Source organism: Protopterus annectens, chromosome 2.part1 (assembly GCF_019279795.1).
Source record: "Protopterus annectens isolate FY-2018-M chromosome 2.part1, PAN1.0, whole genome shotgun sequence".
Lineage (NCBI taxonomy): Eukaryota > Metazoa > Chordata > Ceratodontiformes > Protopteridae > Protopterus > Protopterus annectens.
In genome coordinates, this window is record NC_056729.1 from 1,664,017,241 (window position 1) to 1,664,039,373 (window position 22,133).

Below are 22,133 nucleotides of genomic sequence, written 5' to 3' on the forward strand. Positions count from 1 at the left end.
ATTGCAAATTCAATCAACACTAGAGTACAAGACACCCTTACTCACTTGAGAAATCAGTCTAAAATTTTTAATCAAATAAAGGAAACAGTACAGGATCAAAACAATTTACTGGACTTCATATATACAACAATTCAAAATGAAATGTCCATAAATTATGTTAAAGATTTAATAAAACTCTTCATAGTTAAGGAATCGGAAGTATCAGTAAATTGAAAAATATGAAACTCATGGCCTGGTTCATTTTATCCTAAAATTTTACAAACATATCTCCCTAATAACTGGTTCGTTTAGTCCAAGTTTTCAATAGTGCCAGAAATGTCCTCAGTTTCCAGAAATGTGCCTTACATCAGTAATTCCTAAACCCTTAAAAGAGCAACTTGATTATTCATCATATAAATTAATTTTAGTTTAAAATATACAGAAACTATATGCCCATCCCTGTGGACTGAATAAAACATTTATGCCATGTTTAATACACCCATATCAAGCTAGTGCTTTCACATATAGATACATAGCAATATTAGTATGCTGTTCGTGACATGTAGAATGACAGAAAATTACATTTCCTTCTCATAAGTTTAGACATGGAGAATGGGTTTGATACTAGAAGTGAGAATCACCATTTCCAGTATTAATGACAAAGTGATTGTGAAAAATTCATTCTCATTATAGAGAGGCTTTATAATATATACTTAGCTAGGAGGTAAATACAGGAGGGGAGGGAGCAAATCTGATAAAATTCTACCAACCACTCTCCACTTACATACAAACACACACACCTACTTCTTACATACACACCCCTACCTACTTCTTATATCCACAGACTCCTACCTAACTATTTCTTACATGCAGACACATCTCTTAAACACTAAAACAGACACACGCACACACCTACCTCTCACTTCTACATTCGTCTGGCATGACCGCAGTCCAAACATCCTCTGGAATTCAAATTCCCGGTAGGCGCGAAAGACAAACACGCAAACCATCGGTCGCAAACATCTGTTGCATCTGTGTGACTGGACGGGATGCAAAAGGCGTTCTTAAAGAGGAACGCCCTTTAAAGAAAAAACAAAAATAAGTTGTTTTCTTTTTTAATTAAAATAAATGCTTCTGGAGCATTTCTCTCCGGGCCTCTGCTGAAAACAGGATCTGTGGAACCTAGTCGGACTTTCCCGGTCAACAAATGTTAAATAAAAATAAAAATAAAATGAATTTCTCAGCCAGCCGGTTCCAGGGGGGTGCAAGTGCACCCCCTTGCACCTGCCTGCGGGTGCCCTTGGCCCCAAGTAATGTTAACATTTCCACTCAAAAATGTCTGTAGCTACAGCCGACCAAGGTAGCTCAGCAATTTGGTTTAGCTGAAGTGGTTCTTTCTGTTGATGTGGCTTAGTACTATTACTTATAGAACAAAATGAAAGTACTCTCTCAATATCCTGTGACATAGAAGGCCAAAATACTAGGTCTCTTGCCTTTGTTTTGGTAGAATCAGTTCCTGGGGAGCCACAATGCAACATAGTAATATACTCTTGTTATAAAGACTTTGTAACAATCACTTTTGGACCTTTCATGATGATATCATTGTCTGACAAAAATCTCATTTCTGTAAGGAAAATAAGGTTGCACATCTACTGGTAAACAAGAAGATTGCTTTGAAGGCCATCCTTAACAGATAAAGCAGTGGAGCTTCTGAAAAACTGGGTCTGAGGCTGTGTGACTTCTAAGCTCATCAAGATTTGTGGAAGAAAAATTTCTCACTTCCATGACTTCAAAATCAAGTTTCTCATTTTCATGCTGTTCAGTGGTATTTCTGGGAGTTCTGGATAAAGTATCAACAGGATAAAGAAGTCTGCCTTTTGTGCAGACAAGACTGAAGCTGTACTTTTGCAATATGAACATCATGCATTGCAATATGTCTGGAACTGTATGCATAGACTTTCTCAAAATAGTGACTAGAGGTTGGTAATCTGTTTCAATCTGGATAGGTATACCTTAAATATAATCATGGAACTACAAACATGCAAACACAATTGTCAAAGGCTCCTTCTCTGTCTGACTGTAGTGCATTTCAGTTTGAGTTAAAGTTCCAGATGCATGGGCTACTGGCCTACATTCTTGAGGAATGACTGCACCAAGACCAAATTTCGAAGCATCACAAGAAAGAGTAACTGGTTTGTGGACATCATACTATCTGAGAATTGGTGGACTGGAAATTTTCTGTTTCAGGACATCAAATGCTCTCTGGTCTTGTTCTAAACAGGACCAAAATACATCTTTGCATGTCAGCTCTCTAAGTAGTGCTGAAAGTTGGCTCAAATCTGCAATGAACTTGCCTAGGTAGTTGACCATGCCAAGAAGACATTGTAGGGCTTGAACATTGTCTGGAGCTGGCATCTCGAGAATCACTGCTTGCTCGGCAGGATCTGGTCGTAAGCCTGAACTGGTAACTAAGTGACCAACATAAGTAACTTCTCATAGCCTGAACTTGCACTTCTGAGGATTCAGTTTAAGATTCACTTAACATGCTCTTTCCAGAACTTTCTTGAGGTTTCTATCATGCTCAGCTTCACCATTACCTCCTACTAGAATGTCATCTACTATAATAGTACACGGATAGCCAGAAAAAAAATTGCTCCATTGCACGCTGAAAGACATCACTGGCAGAATTTATCCCAAATGGCATTCTCAAAAATCTGTACCTGCCGAAAGGAGTACTAAAAGTAGTTAGTAATGAAGATTTGTGATCAAGCAAAATTTGCCAAAATGAACTCTTTGCATCTAAGACAGAAAAAACAGTGGCATTTGACATAAGGGCAGCGTCTTCTTCAACTGTGTGCATTGGGTAATGAGGTCTTTTCAGTGCTTTGTATGAAAAATCTCATGGATCAATACATATTCTGATATCATCTGAGCTTTTCTTATGAGCAACGACCATGAAGGATACCCATTCAGCGAGGGTAGAAGAAGCAACTGGACAAATCACACCTTGCTGCACCATTTTGTCTTACTCAGCCTTGACCCTGTTCTGCATAGCTACTGGAACTTTCTGGGCTGGCCTGACAACTGGACTGACTATAGGGTCTAACTTAATGGGGTACACAACTGGGAGTTTTCTTAGTTTGTCTTCAAAAAGATCAGCACAGGTAGAAAAAATAGACTGGGTGAAGTTGGAACAGTGGTCTTTTAAGCTAACATGATGGACCTCCTTATTAAATGAAAGCAGTCCCATTTTCAAACTGTCTCTGAGGCATAATAATGACAGGATTTGCCTGTTCCCAGAAGATTCACATGAAAGCACTACTGAAGCATCAGTTTGAATTTCTTCATCTCCAACAAGCTACACACACTTTGCCAAATCAAGCTTCTCACCAGCAAATACTCTAGCAAATGTTTCTGCTGATATAACATTGCACTTTAAACCTTTGTCAACTTTGAGGTTTTTAATTTCTCCAAGTCTTTTGGGTTTCCAGTACCATAATGGGAATGGCCTCCATTCCTAAGTCAAAGTACGATTAAAGTTCATGAAATTAGTATTGTTTTACTCTTTGATGTCAGCCAAAAGTGCTCTTCGCAGCACCCACAATGTGCCTAGTAATGACTCCTTCTGCAATTTATATGGTGTTATATGAATTGGTAACATATCTAAATATGATTGTAAATTATTTTTTATAAGACCTGTTGCTCCTACTACTATTGGAACTGTCTTTCTTCCAATAATAAATGTTACTTTTGTCTTCTTTTCTTGGAGCACTATATCTGGTTTTCTAGCATCTATCTTTTGAACTGTTGGTATTGGGTGATCCCATATGATATAAACTTCATCATTTTCTATGATTCTTTGTGGCTCGTTTCCAGTGTTTTTCAGCCACTTTGATACCATAATGTTTGCATAATCTCCAGTGTAACAGTCTCGCCACATTATTATGCCTTTTAGTATACAGTCCCTCTGCCATTAGTGCATCACAACCAGCAACAATGTCTGTGACTTTTTCCAATTTAGTTTTACAAAACCTACATATGTCTGCTTCTCCCACATGTTCAATGGACCTTGTAAACCAGTGTGTACGTAAGCCCACTATCTTGGGCTGCCAATATTAACCATTAATTTCTTGGTTTGAATTCACCTCTCCTTCACCATTCCTGCATTCGTTCATGATTAACATGAGGCTCTTCCTGAAGTTTCCTATACTTGCAACTATATTTATGTTTTTTCCACATTTCTTTCCTTCTCATCTGAGCTCTATGAGTTTTCCATTTGTCCAAACAGTACAAAATACTTCATTCTTTGCCCATAAATCTACTGGATTGACTGTTTCAGTAAGCACAGACACACCATCAACATAAAAAGTAGGGTTACAGTTTTCTAATTAATCAACATGTCACTTTGAATGTTCTCTTTTAATCAAAGAATGCCCCTTATTTGATTTTCAAAACCTTTTGAAATTATTACACTTTTTACATCTGTCTTATTGCTGATCAAAAGCTAAGCAGTTTTCTCTCTTGGGCTGATGATGTGCACCACAGTTACGACAGTTGACTATGAAGCTGGGTAGAGGCACATGCTTTGAGTTTGCTGACTCACTCTTCTGTTTCACTGAGACTGCATGCTCTGGAATTTGCTACAAAAGTATGGGGTTTTTATGTCTGTTGCAGGGTTTACAGTTGCTGCCATGTGTTTGCGCCCATTTCTTTTAACCATGTGCTGCATGCTATCAACATGAGCACTAGAAGATACTGGAAGCATGCATTTCCCATTTGTAAGCATATTTGTGTGCTTTTCTGTGAGCTCATATATCTGACAAATCTCAATGGCCTTATTCAAAGTTAAATAACTGTCACAAAGCAAAATCTTTCTCACAGCATCATCTTTAATACCACACACAAGTCTGTCCTTTATCAACTCATCTCTTAAATCACCAAATCTGCACGTTTTAGCTTTATTTCTCAAGTCAAGTTATATATGCTGCAAAAGTTTCCCCCAGGCTTTTGATCTCCTGTGTATGCAGTTATGCAGTCACAGATAAAAATATAGTGAGCAGCACTCAGGACAGATTGCTGCTCATTATATTTTTATCTGTGACTGCATAACTGTCTGATGAGGTTTCTTCTAACAGATGTTTTTCCAATTGGCTCAGTATGTGCATATACTAGTAGTTACAGTAGCTATTTGCTCAGTGTGTTTTTTGTAATCTTTATATCTTTACCATCTCAAAGTGCTTACTCCTCTCTGTACTCTTCTTTTCCAGACCTAACACCACTCTTAAGTATTCAACTGCGGTACCACCTTTAACATTCTTGTAAGAAAAGCGCAGTCTGGGTCTGAACTGTCTGCAAACGGCTACAGTTAACTTTGAACCTAACACCACTCTTAAGTATTCAACTGTGGTACCACCTTTATCATTCTTATAAGAAAAGTGCAGTCCGGGTCTGCAAACAGCTAAATTTAACTTTGAGTATGTGTCTACCCTACCTGTTTGAGCCAATATTCATTTTTCCCTGAAGAGCACTGTGCTTTGGCTTGTCAGCAGCACCCCCCCCCCCCACACACACACACACACACACACACTCATCCTCCACTTTCTCTCTTATTCCCTTCTGTTAGCAAATAGTATCCATAACTGATCAATACTGTGTGTTTGTTAATTTAAACTGAGACCACAGTAGCCTACTGATACAAGGTTATCCTGTTTTTCCACCTGAGAAATGGTTAAGAAATGACTTACAATTTCAGAGCAGTCCTTGGTCAATTCTGATTGTTTCTTAAACACAAACATGTCTTTGCTTTGGCTCATTAGCAGCAGTACAAAAGAACTGCCTGCTCACACCCTTGTTCTCCCCCTCCCCCTTCCCTGTTTATTACCTTAAGCCAATCCCAAAGTTAATAAATATTACCTGTGGCAGGCACCATTTTTAAAACTACAACCACCCTTTGTCACTATCATATGTTCATTTATCAGTTTACTCTGTTACCTCATTGTTTCCAGCCCCCTCATAAGAGCAACTAACAGGGTCTCTACCCGCTTCGCTCCCCACCCTGCCCCCTATTCCCTCCTGCCCCCAGTGGTCCTACCTTTATTACACTCACAAACCCCTCCCATCTTTCCAATAGCCAACCACAGCGCTAAACCAACACTACCTCCTCCATTTTCCCACTACTATCACACCTCCTCAACTAACATGTACAATCATACCTGACCTATGCTCACTGTATGCACTCTCCTTGCATATCTTACATCCTACCAAAGCTCCATCATTCCCCCACTCAACCACTACCACTGTACTACTACTCACAACGCAACTCATATCTCACTCTCACTCAGCTCCCCTCCCACCAACTCAAGAACCATCCCTATGCACCCCCCGCATATTCTAACAACTATATTACTCAAACATAAAGCATTCCTACAACTTAACATAGTAACCCTCCCACCATACCTATTACCCACAGAGCACAATCATAAAGTTTCCCTAATAAACAAACACATTCAAAAAATGAGAAAACTAATAACCTCATGCATATCAAAACTAGCCCTAAGTGGAGACATCCACCCCAACCCTGGACTGACCATCTCCAACCCCAATCCTCATAATCAGACTAGAAACCACAACTTCTCCCATATCACAGCCAATAGAAAGCCAAGTGACTTCCTTCTATTAAGCCTAAATATTAGAAGTATATCCAACAAAGTCCATGAACTCCATGCCACCATAGACTTGTACTCCCCAGATATAGTCATCCTGACAGAAACCTGGCTAAAACCTCACATTACCAGTGAGCAAATACTCCCTACTGGTTACGGCATACTAAGAGTAGACTGGCTAAACAAGAAAGGAGGCGGTGTATCTATAATATTTAAACAGCATCTAAACATCCAGATCTTAAAATCATCAGCTCCACAAATAGGCAATGAAGAAATAATATATACCAACCTCAAAATAAACCAAAACAAAACCATCAACATAATTGGATGCTACTTCCCACCGGGCCAAAACATCCCTCCACTAGAAAACCTCCTCAGCTGGTCTACCCACCATCTACCCAAAGAAACTATCATTTTAGGTGATTTCAATATTGACTGGCAATCCTGTTCTGACAACAATCCAACCCATCATATAAAGCTTCATGGCTTTACCCAACTAGTCCAGTTGCCAACCAGGATAAATAAAAACTCCAGCAAGTACACTACCCTGGATTGGATACTAGTCAGTAAGAGCCCCCAGTCATATATAACAGGCTGCTTATCAGATAGCCTCAGTGATCACTCCCCAACATTCCTACTCAAAAAATACCTATACCAAGCTAAACCTGTCATCTACCATCAAGTACGTAAAAAACTAAACTTTAACCCACTCACATTCATATCATCCCTCAAAGAATGTAACTGGCATCCCCTAAAGTACCTCAGTCTTGATGACGCAGTTGAAATTTTTAATACTACCTTCCTGAGCATCCTTAATTATTATGCCTCCATAAGAATTTCCAGAATGAAAGCACAACCCTCCCCATGGCTACAGAAAACCACTAAGTCAGAAATGAAAAACAGGGATAAAGCCTAGGAGCACTGGCACAAAACCAAATCCCCCTCAACTAGACAGAAATTCCTAGAACTATGCAATAGAGTTAAAAAGCTTATAAAACAGGACAAATTCCAATACTACCAGTCTACCCTAGACTCCTCCCAACACAGCCCCAAACAATTCTGGTCCTCCATAAACTCCATCCTCCACCCAGGTAAAGTCAGTACCCCTCCTCCTAGCATCCCTCACTCCTCCAAAAATATTGCTACCTCATTCAACACACACTTCACACAAACCATACTATCACTAGCTAAACAACACAACCCCCCTCCCCTCCCACCCACACCTTCAACTAGTAATCTCCCCACTGCCTTTTCTTTTTCTCCTGTACCTACCTCCAACATAAAAAAACTTTTAACTAAACTTAAGACCACCAAATTAGCAGCAGACAACCTCCCAAGCGAATACCTACAAATCGCAGCTGATGCTCTGGCCTACCCAGTATCCATCTTGATTAACCAATCTCTGTCACAAAGTTACGTTCCCACACTGTGGAAAGTATCACATATAATTCCCTCCACAAAGGTGGTCCCTCCACAGAACTAACCAATTACCGCCCCATAGCTATTCTCTCTCCACTCTCCAAAATACTAGAGAGATGCATACATTCTCAGGTTTCAGACTACCTCCTTACTAACAACCTCCTTTCCAATACTCAGCATGGTTTCCGACCAAACCATAGCACCACCACTGCCTTACTCTCCTTTACTAACACTATCCTTCAGCATAAAAACAATGGCTATCTCTCCTCTGCTACTTTCCTAGACCTATCTAAAGCATTTGACATGGTCCCACACAAACAACTCATCTCTGTCCTCAATAACCTATCCTTCTCTCAATCAGTCACCAACTGATTTCAGAGTTACATGTCTGACCGCCAACAATCCATTGTATGGCAGAATGACATATCTCCCTAACTACCTGTCTTCATAGGGTTCCCCAAGGATCCATCCTTGGACCCCTACTCTTCTCTGTTTTCACCAATAATCTAGCCTCTGCCACCAAACATGGCACACTCATACAATACGCAGATGACTCAACCATCATCTGCTCAGCCCAGTCCCTACCCAAACTGCAAAAAGTCACACAGGAAGCCTTTTCCTCTGCTGAAACTTGGTTATCCGATGCCCAATTAATACTCAACCCAAACAAAACTAAACTACTCATCTTCCAACCCACCAAACATACTCAAAACAACTCCCACTTTAACATCACAGCAAAAGATAACACCACTATATACCCAACTGAATACACCAAATTGCTAGGAGTGGAAATAGACAATAAACTAAAATTTGACATTCACATATCCATGACCATAAAAAAAGTCCACAAAAAACTAGGAGCATTATACAGAAATAAGCAACTTCTCACCAAAGCAGCAAAGATTTCAATAGCAAATTCCCACCTTATCTCCACCCTACTTTGTGCCTCTCCGATATATACCAACCTAAGGCAATGCCATCTAAGCAAGCTAGAGACCTGCTACAACAAAATCACCAAATTCGCCACAGGGGCATCCTACTGTAGTCACCACTGTTTTTCACTTGCTGAACTGGGCTGGCTTGAACTCCCTCACCTCCTTTAATGGTATCAACTATCACTCGCCCACAAACTAGTAAACCATCCACTAAATGTCCCATCCCTCCAGAATCTACTCCAACCCTATCGCACCACCAGACCACTAAGATCGAGCAACAAAAGTCACTTGCAGATCACTGAAGCCAATAACTCTGCTGGTGAAGCACTATTCTCTTGCGCCATAGCCAAATTATGGAACTCCCTCCCACCCACAATTACCTCTGTACCATCATGCACCTACTTCAAAACTTTACTAAAAGCACACCTAAAACATGCTGGCTATGCCCTTGCAACTCCCACTCTAATATCACCCACCCATTCCAACCACTACCTTTCTTTCCACCCCACTAACTACCTTGATTATAGCAAGCTCAGATGCTCATAAGCCTAGTACTTATTATACAGCAGGAACTTCTTATTGTAACATTTGTTAATGTCTGTTATGTACTTTGCAGATAAAGATTCTAGTTGTCTACTGATGTACTATGTTCTTCATCTGTAAATATGTTTGTAATTAATTGTTATGTTAAATTGTTAATCACTATGTAATCCAATGTAACTTTTGTTTGTGTCTTTCGGCTTTTCCCGGTTAGGGGTCACCACAGCGGAACTCCAGTCCGCTAATGATTGGTAGTTGATTTTTACGTGCCGAGTTACAAGCCCTGACGCACAACCTTCAACGACGGTATGCCCATTCACACATGTCTCCATGCAGATGACGCTCTAGCTGAGAATCGAACCAGACAGCATCTTACTGTGAGGCGACAACGCTACCGCAGCACCACCACCGCGGATCATGTAATCCAGTGTAACTACTGTCTGTTTATTTTAACTGTGGAGCTTTTCTCCCCGGGCCTCCGCTGAAAATGGACCTACGTCCAGTCGGACACTCCCGGTCAACAAATGTAAATAAATAAATAAATAAATAAATAAATAAATAAATAAATAAGTGCCTTTCCGCTGTAATATTAGTTTGGGGGTTACACATCTCTTTAAATTTATGTTTTAAGCACTTGGGATCTTCCCTTGACTCAGCCGGTATCACTACATGCCTGCTTTTCCTCTCTCCTGCAAACACAGCAGGTGCATACACAAATAAACCTTCCCTTTCTATGGCTTCTGAACCAGCTAAATTAAGCAGAATGAATGCCTTTGCATGTTCATCTTTATCCAAAAATACAGTTTGGATGAAAATATCATACTCTTGCTCAAACACTCTCCAATTCCCCGCAACATTATTATCAAAGACAAGTGGGCCAGATTTTTGAAATCTGCCTGCCATGCCAACTAATTATGCCAAAGCACACTGAAAATGGACAATGCCCCATTTGGCATGTACCTCACTAGACACCTGCAACAACTGAAGAGGCCACAAAAGTACCTCACAAAGAGGATCCTAGGCCTTAAAAACTTGTCCTATATGGACAGACTCAAAAAACTCCAACTATTCTCTGTCTCTGTCTCATATCACCTACTTAGAGGTGATCTCTGCTGACATACAAAGCTATCTCTGATCCAGCTCTATTAGAAATACTACATCTAAAGAAATCCCAATCCCTCCGCACCACATGCTCCGGTGACCTCAACCTCAGTACCACAATCAACAGAACATGCTGGAGGGACAGGTTCATAACCAAGAGATTGCCCTTGTTATGGAATAGACTTCCCATACATGTCAAATAGAGCACCTCACTGACCCTCTTCAAGGGAAATCTTGATGAGTGGATGGGAAATAGAAAATTCACCCCGGTGATCACTCCAGTGGCTCTATTCGACAGAGGCACTGGGAACTAAGGTCAGGTGGCATGATGTCAGGGTAATCCTATGGGCTAGGTTTGTAAAGGCTCAAAGGCCATTAGCCTAGTACACACCTATGAACCTATGTACAAACATGCACACATAGCCAGTACTTGTAATAGCATACAAATGCACAATAAACTCTTCGAAATACTTTATTTTGTGAAATATGCTTTGAAATGGCTGCATTTTGTGAAATAACTGTACTGTAATACTACACAAACATGTAAACTCTCTGTATACTTTGGATATCTTGAATAGCTTTAATTAATGCAAAAAAGTATGTGCTAAAAGCTACTTCAAAAAATGCAGTTGTTTTCCTTATTTTATTCATTTTATGGGATTCAGACTGTATTTCAAGCATTTTCCGTAGTTATTCGAATAATTTTTCAATATGTCGCAGTTCTGGACATTTCTTTTACTTAGAAATTAGTTTACAGCATTCTGAGTGCTTTGTTTTGTGTTTTGCGAATATGAATCCATTTAAGTAAGCTTTACCTGAAATATGTTTCTAACCTGTTTTGCGAAATAAACATGCAGCAGGGATGATCCACTCCTCTATATTCCTCCACCTTTAACTGAGTGCCTTCTCGGTCCAAAGTCTGAATTTCTGGATCCCATTCTGACACCATGTCTTGTTTCTCATTGAAGATGAATAGGTGGGATAGTTCATTTACATGCATTATTACACAGAAATACATCAGGATGGATAGCAGCAGTACAAAATATAAAACAAACTGATTAACTGACAGACTACACAGATGTACATGCTTACATCTGAGCAGCTTACTATAAAATGGCAGTCAGGCTCGCACATGCTCAGTATTTATACACTTGTGCAAGCCCCTAGAATGCTTCTTAAAGGGTAGACACATAATTGAACTACAATTATGATAATGAAAAATATGATTACATACATAATATCATACCTCTCAACCGTACCGAATTTCTCAGTTTTTACCGATTTTGAGATCCAATTTAATGGGGTGCCATGATTCCTGAGTGGCACCCCTTAATTTCCGAATTTCCCAGCATTTTTTAAACTTTTTCACTTTTGAGCTGACATCATCATGTGCACAATGACGTCAGCTCCATAAACAGCCTGCCAGCATGTCGGAATTGAACTAGAGGGCTCTGCCTCTCTCTAAACATAATGTGCAAGCATTTCCAGCAGAACAAGCAAGCAGTTATCTCCCTAGTAAAAGCAAGCAGTTTATGCTGCTATTCTGAAAGGGTTTGTCATTATTTTATGCTGCAGTTCCTTTCACAAGGCTATTTTACAAGCAAGGGCTCATTATTTTATAATGCTGTTTTTGTGTGCAAGGCTATTTTACAAGCAAGGGATCATTATTTTATTATGCTGCTTTTGTGTGCAAGGCTATTTTACAAACAAGGGTTCATTGTTTTATTATACTGGTGTGTGTGTGTGTGTGTGTGTGTGTGTGTGTGTGTGTGTGTGTGTGTGTGTGTGTGTGTGAAAATGTCCCAGTTAAAGAGGCACTCAGGCTCAAATCCTGTACCTTGGGTACATGTATAAAGAGCCTGAACTCCATACCCACCACCACTTGTGCAAACTATCCAGATTTTTGCCTCATATTTTTGTTCTGATCCTCATAAAATCTGTGGTTTTCTGAATTTTTGTGGCAAATCAGTGAAGGATTAAATTCATTAAATAATGACAGGAATTGAAATTTCAGACTTCATATTCATGGTAACACAAAACCTTTAATTATAGCAATTTTCTAAGTTTATAAGATCAATATTTGAAGTATGTTCATATTTTTTGGGGCTGTAGTTGCTGTATTCCCCCATTATTGGCTTTGTCCAGGTTTTTTTGCTAAGAGGTTGAGAGCTGTGGTGAGAACTGAATTCACTAAATATGTTTGGGGGCTGTATTCCCCCATTATTGGCTTTGTTGAGGTGTTTTGTGCTAAGAGGTTGAGAGCTATGGTGAGAAGTGAATTCACTAAATGATAGCCATTTAAGTTTCAGTCTTCCTGTCATTCAAAAAGCAGCTGATTTGGCCTAGTGGTATGATGCTCTGAGTGTAGTACATAGGGTCCTGGGTTCAAGACTTCCCAATGAAACACATGGTGGTAACACATTTTATTCTAGCAGCTTTCCAATATTATACAAGCAATATTTAAAATGTGTCCTAGGTTTTGGGTCTTTTGTCCCCCCAATAAATTTTGGCTTTTTCCAGATTTCTTGTACTGCAAAGTTCAGAGATACAGCTGAGTGTTGAATTAAGTTTACAAGGAGTTGAGAGCTTCAGTGGAAAAGAAGTTTAGTGCTGCTTATACAAAGTCAGTTTGCATTGTTAATAGCATCCCAAGTTAAATACTTGCTTTTGATGCAGAAGGCTGTGGGTTCTACTCCCACAGCATGTAGATGCATTGCTGATACTGTAGTGTGTTGTACTTTTACAGGGGGTGGATGCTGCAGTCCTGACAATGTCCCCTTTGGTGGTGATAACTAGTAACTATGAACCTGTTATCAGTTTGCCATCCATTCCCTATTGCAATTTTACTAGCTTATCATTTTATAAATGCAACATAGGCAAGTTATTCCTCAAGGGCAACATGCACTTTATTTGTAGATGAAACAATGAAATATAAAGTTGTTTGCTAGCAGCAACCTCTTCATTAGTTACAGAGCTCTTTAATATGGAATTATTTAGATGACTTTTACTTCTGCAGAGATTGTGCATATTTACTGATACTGGTGGATTGTACAAGTTTGAGTAGACTTTAATGATGGAAATGTTCTGAATTGGGCAGTTTTGTCATTATATTGGTGCATGCATTTTGTTTCATTGTTTACTGGAAAAATGTTCAAAACAATAAATCTAAAATGCCCTCTAACAACTGTACTGTATTATACAAGGAATATAATTTAATATAATCAGGAAGGTGTATCAAAGAACACATTATGTTTCGTGTGCAAGGGCCCTATGATTTGAAAACTGCCCAATGATCTTTGCCACGGGCCAGATGTATTTTCTTTGAATGTGGGTTTCAATGCTGTTTCAATGAATGTGAGTTTCAAGGGCAGAGAAGTTTTGAATAATGTTGCAGTTATACTTTTCAAGTAATACTAATGAAGTGAAGTGTTTAACTTTGTGTTGACTTTCATGGAGACAGTGGTCCCCCTCCCTATTAAGGTTGCAAATTGCCAGTGAGTCATAGTATGTGTTTAGTGTTTCAGAAATAGTGTCAGTGGTTTAAATGTCTGTTCTTCAGTCTGTGTTTAAAAGTTGGTATCCCACAATCCCATTGGAGTGGGCGGGGTTACATAATTATGTATGCAGATGTTATGTTAATCAGCGTACAGATTTGTACTTATTTTTTATGGGCTTTGTCCAGATTTTTGATGTTTTCAGGTATGCATAATATATAATATGCTGTTTAACTATCATACGAATGTACCGATTTTTCAACTGGCACTGTGACTGCGGTGGTGGTGCTGCGGTAACGTTGTCGCCTCACAGTTAGACGTTGCCCGTTCGATTCTCAGTTAGAGCGTCTTCTGTGTGTCGACATGCATGAATGGGCATTCCTTCGTTGAAGGTTGTGCATTAGGCCTGGCAAGCCAGCATGTAAAAATCTACTGCCAATCATTAGCGGACCGGAGTTCCGCTGTGGCGACTCCTAACCGGGAAAAGCCGAAAGACAAAAACAAACAAACAAACCATTCCTGGCACTGTTTTTTTATTATGTCTCCTTTTAATTAATGTATGCTCAAACACAGTTTTTGAAACTGTGTTTCATGTCTTTACCATAATTAATTGTTTGCTTTTGAATTTATATTGTTACATATCAAACGTCATTAATATTGCTACTATTGTTAGTTTTGTTAGTTATTCTCTACTGTATGTCAGGAGCTTTTCTCCCCGGGTCTCCATTGAAAATGGGCTTCTGGCTCAGATGGACAATACTTGGTAAACAAATGCAATAAATAAATAAATAAATAAAAATAAATAAATAATAACAATGCAAATGAAAATATAAATAAGAAATACATAAAAAGCAAAGAGAAGGAGTGGGATGAGAGGAAAAATAGAAATAACATTAGTAACTACACAGATCATAAACAAAGCTTTCTACAAATAATTTACTATATTCTGTTACATTTTACTTTTAACAGTACCAAATGCTAATGAGTACCTTTAATACTTTGAATACTACCCTGTTGCTAACACAGACACACAAGCCACAGCTATAGAGGTCTGCACTTTTAATGCTATCATTATGAATACCTAACACTACTGTACTTTTATTGATGACAGACTATTATTATTGTAAAGAGCTAATTTTAAATATGGGGAGTGTGGTATTTGAACCCACAAGCAGAGATAAATGTAATGCTGTACCTTTCCTTTGGAATACAGTATAATGCAAGCACTCTTTCCTTTTACATGTTATACATACAGGTTCAATGTTATAATGATAGCAATCTGCAGCATGGTCTTGTTGGCCCTTGTTTATAGGTCATACTTTACATTGCAATATTTATGTCAACTTAAACAAGTACTGTAAACTTTGGACATGTGATTTTCTAAATTACAGCCCCTGTCTACTCTGTAATACTGGACTGTTGTTTAACTAACATACTAATGCATGCATGCTTTTGCTTTACAGTGGACAAATGCATACTCAATGTGATACAAGGGTTTACCACAATAAGCTGTATTTACTCCTAATGCTAAAATAACAGTACTGTTTGGAAGCAGACATACCACTTGTGTCTCGCATCTTTTTCACTATTTCCTCATAGGTTTGTACATTCAGTGAATGATCCACATTAGCTGTTGGGAAAAATAGAACACAATATAATACCATTAATAACACCAATCCTGAATAAATGCAGCTGATACTTACACATCTGTGGAGAGACATCAGTCCTGCATTCCTCAATCCAATGGTCAAAGGTATCCCTCTTCCTCATCCTGAGATCTTGGTAGTGATTCCTACACTATTCGCCAGTGCAGGTATACTAGTAATACTGGACATATCCCAGGCCAAAGTATTCCATGCATCTGATTTGTAATCTGATCCATGATAGTACTCCTGCAACAACCGGGTCCATAATCATTCACTAGGAGTCCAACAAACACTTTGGACTCCTGCACACACCACCTTTGAGGCCAAAATATCAGAACCTCTCCATGAGCACCAGCCATGTCTAATGCAGATGAAAACCCATGTATAATGACTTTTCCCACCAATTCCAGTTATGACAGATACCGAGAATGCACACCATTGGACTTTGCAACATTTGAAAATGGTGCTTACTGCTTAGCATCACGCAAGCATATTGCCCATGTTTGCGTGATGGGAAACAATAAAGTGAAGTTCACTAAAACAGATATTATCATATCAGTACATAACTGACAATATTACTGTGTCATCCATCAGAAAAATACTTAGGATATAAGAAATACTAAATCGACTGCTATAACTTAGAGTGACCATAATGTGAAATGCGACACCATTGAAAAAAGACAGTATGTATTAGAACCCTGGACCTTATCCATGGTAGTCCTACACTCACAGCTGCCAGTAGAAGGATTAAAAAATACATGTGTCTGTTTAATTACATTACTGTGTAATGGAAGGATAAATTAGTAAAATACAAGTTTCAGTCCTTGTATCAGAACCCAGGACCATGTGAACTTTAGGGCAATACTTAACATATGCAGCCACAGGAGAGGTTACATGAAAATCTACTACATTAATATTTATCCTGAGGTTTTCACTGTTACATTCAGCACAACAGAACTGAACTAGTTTGCGGTATGCAGACTGACATTATGAGAATGCATCCCAGGTCTATTTTTAATGTCTGGGTCCCATCTGCTACCTGGGTAGTCCACATCTACAGTTTTTGCACTGCCACTGTACCCACATGCCAGCTGCGCATAGCTGACACTGTTTGTGGTACACTCAGGAAAGGGCAGCATTGTGCAAACAGTGTCTCCAAATATTGAAATAAAAACAAGTGATAATAGGCTGAATATAAAATCAGTGTATCATATACATTACTAGACTATGTTACTACACAGGAAATATCCCCTCATTCTTCTACAGTGGCTCCAAATATTGAAATAAAAACAAGTGATAATAGGCTGAATATAAAATCAGTGTATCATATACATTACTAGACTATGTTACTACACAGAAAATATCCCCTCATTCTTCTACAATTCAATTCACCATCTAAGGAACATGCCAAACACAGGATGGGTGCCTTAACATACACATTTATAGCAAGCAGCAACAAGCATCTAGCACCATACCTCTCAACCTCTTACAGCAAGGAATCTGGACAAAAGTACAAATAATAGGAGGACAAAGGCCTAAGAATAGGGACATCTTTAAATTTTGGTCTTACATACTTAGCAAGTGAATAGAATAACAGGTTATGCATTAGGAGGGTGGTCTAATGGTTAAGGTGTTTTCCTTACAAACACAAGGTGCATGGTTTGAGTTTCACAAGGGATAATTGGCTAGGCTTAAAATAGCTCGCAAGGATAGTTAGCTTAGTACTAATCTATGAATCTATGAGTATAACCTTTCTGAAGGATATGAAGTCTGAAACTCAAATGTGTGCCATTATTTCCTGATTTGCCAGAAAAAAACACAATTTTATGATAAAGAGACCAAAAATATGAGCCCAACACCTGGGCATTCTGTGAAAATCTATACATTTGGGAGGGATGTCCAGCACACAATCAAATTGAAAATAATGTACAATTGTAATATTACGTTACCTGTACATTTAGTGAAATGTTTCGCTTTTAAAATAATGCACTTACTGATTACACACCCCATTATGATGTTTGGTTGCAAATATATATAGCACCATTTTACATGTCTGTATTTCTTAGTCATTCATCGGTTATCTGTCCAGTAGTCTAGGACATACAGTGTGTACACCATTCAATATCATTGCATTTACAATTTTAAAGGATATTAACTGGGAATAATATGATATGTGGCTGCCAACTAAGGAAAGACAGGTTGGATGTCACAAACAAGCACTGATTGTTCTTTTCAGGGTGGGGGAGCAAAGATGTGTGTCTGCTATGGTACTAACAAGAATGCGTTGCTATAGTTACTCTACATGTCTGGCATCCTGCCTGTTGTGTGATTTAGTTATGGTTGAGAGCTGTTATCTCTAATGCATCCCTAGTACAGATGTATAGTAATATTGGAGGATGGTTTTAGACTCCTAGGTGTTGAGTCACTGTGCTATGGCTTGTCCCATAGCCAATGCAAGGACTTACTGAGCATGGCCATGTATGCCTACAACAACACCTGGTCCCTCCTCTTGAGTCATCATTGGCCTGTGGCTGTGGTGACCTTGGCATTGTTAGTAGGATGTGTTCCCCACCCCCTTGATGATCCTGCTGCAGCTGTTTCCACTATATTAACTTGGGTAGGGTAGCACATACTATGAGCATTAAGGGACATGTCAGTGGATTGCAATGGTGCCCTCGGACAGAGGTATGTAGGCACTGGCAATGTGAGTGCAGTAGCTGAAAAACATGCTCTATGGCATTAGTGGTTGGACTATGTGTCTCATTAAGGTGTCCGTGTGTGTCCGTGTGTGTGTGTGTGTGTGTGTGTGTGTGTGTGTGTGTGTGTGTGTGTGTGTGTGTGTGTGTGTGTGTGTGTGTGCCCGCATGCATCTCTGATGGGTTTCCTCAGCCATGACTCAAGTGTATAGCATGCATCCACACCTAAGTGAGCCTTGGAGATATCCCTCACAGCACACATCTGGTGCAGCTGGGAGATGTGGCACATATGGAAGTCATGCTAACTGAAAGGGTTGCCATCACACACATTCCATATGATTCCCATGACATTACACGTGACTTGGCAGTTGTTTGATTGGTAGATCGTACAATTAATGTAGATGCTACCCTGTTCCTCAAATGTTGTTCTCTTGCATGCATGACTGGGATGTATAGCACACATTATTGGAGAGTAGTGCGATATATGTTACAGTTGTAGCATATTTGTGATCCGCTCCTCAGAACTTATGTTAAAGTATATGTGCTCTCTGCCATGTTGTAGCATAGCATGCAGTAATGCTTGGAAGATCCTGGATGTTGATGCCTATGAAACACCAAGCACTGTCTAGAATTTTTCATCTGTGTAAAAATGTAATAATTTGTTTGTGTACATCTGTTTTGTTTGTTTACATCTGTGTAAAAATGCTTTTATTTGTGTTTATTTGTGCTTGACTGTAAAAATGTAATGGTTTGTTGAATGTATACACAGCACCATCCAGTGTGACAACCAACAGCAACGAAAAGTCAGACCCGCTGATTAAAATATCCAAAAACAGGTTTAATAGTAGAATAACTGGTTAAAGCAGTGAATATGGTTAGCGCTTTCATGGTCACAAACATATTTGTTGTTTCAGCGCTTCATTTACACAAGCAGCCATTTGGACTTTGTGTGTTTATAGTTTGTTGAATGTGTTTCCAGAGCTTTTCTCCCCGGGCCTCCACTGAAAATGGACATGTATCCAATCAGACTATCCCGGTAAACAAATGTAAAATAAATAAATAAATAAATGTTCCCTGGTAGACTATTAAGGGTACCTGTGGCTAACATACTAACTTCAACATGTACCTTATATTTCACTGGGATATGTTCCTTATATTTGGCTCTGTATAAGGCTGCCAGAGGTCCCACAATTCCTCTACTGTGTTGTCCACCTGCAAAGTCTTCACCCTTTCTGCTTATGGCTATTGGCAGCAGCAACAGCATCGGCTTCAGCCTGTAGCACACACAAGTGTATGTAAAATGTAACTGCTACTAACAATTTGTCAGTGGTTACGTTGTATCTGTTCTCCACTATTTCCTCACTCCACAAATAAGAAAGGGCATGGTGTGTACATTGATCCCTTATATCTTGTGAAAGTAGCAAACTCCAAATCAGACTTTAGACTAGTGACAAGTGGAGTACCACAGGGTTCAGTCCTGGGTCCTCTCCTGTTTGGCATCTACTTCTCTGAAGTACAGGCTAACACAGAAGGTCTTTGGCTAACTAAATTCGCAGATGACTGCAAACTAGGAGCCATAATCGAAACTCCTAACAATGTGGACATCCTACAAAAGGGCCTCACTGAGACAGATGCCTGGTCAAAGACATGGTCTCAAGCTTAATGCCAAAAAAGTGCATTGTCATCCCCTTTGGTAAAAACTCTGTACCCATGAACTACCACATAGGCGGTAGTTTACTTAACACTGAAAGTGTGATAAGAGACCTTGGGACACAGGTGGACAGTAGTCTCTCCTTTGATAATCACATCGCCACAGTGGTCAGGAAATCCTTCTATGTGGCACACCTCATCACAAAAGGGTTCTCATCCAGAATAAAGAGGTCATTGTTCCCCTCTACTCATCGCTCATTAGACCCATTATAAAGTACAATGCCCCTTTTGGTACGTACCTCACAAGACATCTACAACAACTGGAAAGGCCACAAAAATACCTCACAAAGAGGATTACTGGCCTCAAACAGATGTCTTACACAGCCCGTCTCAAAGAACTCCAGCTTTACTCCATCGCATATCACTTACTCAGAAGTGATCTCAGTCTAACATACAAAGCTATGTCAAACCCAGAGCTGTTGGACATGCTCCACTTAAAGAAATCCCAATCCCTCCGAGCTAGGGACCTAAACCTTGTCACCACAATAAACAGAACATGCTGGAGGGATAGATTCCTGTCCCAGACACTTCCCATACTCTGGAACAGACTACCTATCTATGTCAAACAGAGCTCCTCATTAACACTCTTCAAGAAAAATCTTGATGATTGGATGGGTAATAGAAAATTCATCCCGGGGATCACTTCTATGGTTCTGCTTGACAGGGGCACAGGAAAATAATTTTCTTGGGTGGCGAAAGCCAGGGTACCTGGCTAGGCTTGTATAGGCCCTAGGGCCAATAGCCTAGTACCTACCTATGAATCTATGAACCTATGAGTAGCTCCACAGGATTGGTTGATTAGCATGCAATTCAGCAGTGTATACTACCATTAGCATCTCTGAAGCACAGACTAGGTCAGATGCAATCAATTACTAATGCACACCATTCTAAAAAGGGAGATGTGTAGCTAGGCAGTTCAATGTGGATGAGAATTGTTTCACAATTCAAACTCAGTTATACATTTATTTTGGATCAGTATCTTTTGACAGAGGAGTATTGTACTCCATCAGTTATGTATCCAATTTGTTACCTAAATAATGCATATGTTGGAATGTGAAGTAAATTAGTAAGCATTTGTTAGAACTGTATTCATGACATAGCCTTGTTTCCAGCAATTTCAGAGGTACAGAGGATGTAGATTAGGCCGAAGGTCTAATGCCTTGTGATAACTATGCAGACATGTTTCATGGATAGGTCCTTTGAGAGTACTTTTAACGGTACACTCTTGTTTGGTTAGCACATTTGTCCCTTAGCCTTATATATTGCTTTTTTTTTGGGGGATGGGTCCCTCCTATGGCACAAACTAGAATGGATTATTACATTGGGTGTGTGAGCATAAGCGAGTATCTGTTATGGCACAAACAAGGGTATGTTCTGCCATGCTACTCTCTTTGTTTTGTAGCCCCCGTGTTATTTGTTGGCCACTGTTGAATCTTTAAATTGTAATCAAGTGGTGAATACTGAAAGCCTTCCTGTACTGCTTTATCATAACACAGTTTATTTGTACTTATGTGATCCTTATATGTATTATCATTATTTTGTCTTTCAGTAAACAATATGCCTGATCACCGTAGGACCCCGTTTTCTGAGGCAGAGAATGACCTCATAATTGAAGCATTGCACCAACATCATGCAGTTCTGATGTCCAAAGGGCAGGCCAATATGTCAGAACGCGCAGCCCTGTGGAACAAATTGGTCCTAAATGTCAGTATAATTGGGAGACACAATCGCAGCTATGAGCAGGTGTGACACAGATCCATGGACATGATTCATGCTGCAAGAAGGTGTGCTGGTGAGGAGGCACATGATCGTCAGATCACTGGTGGTGGGCCTGCAGCAGAAAGTACAGTTGTGTACATGTTCGAGTGTATTCACTGTTACAGTCAACACCTGTGGGTTATCCCTGCTGTAGTAGCCCTCGGCTAGCCAGAATACCAGAGTCAATGTTTTT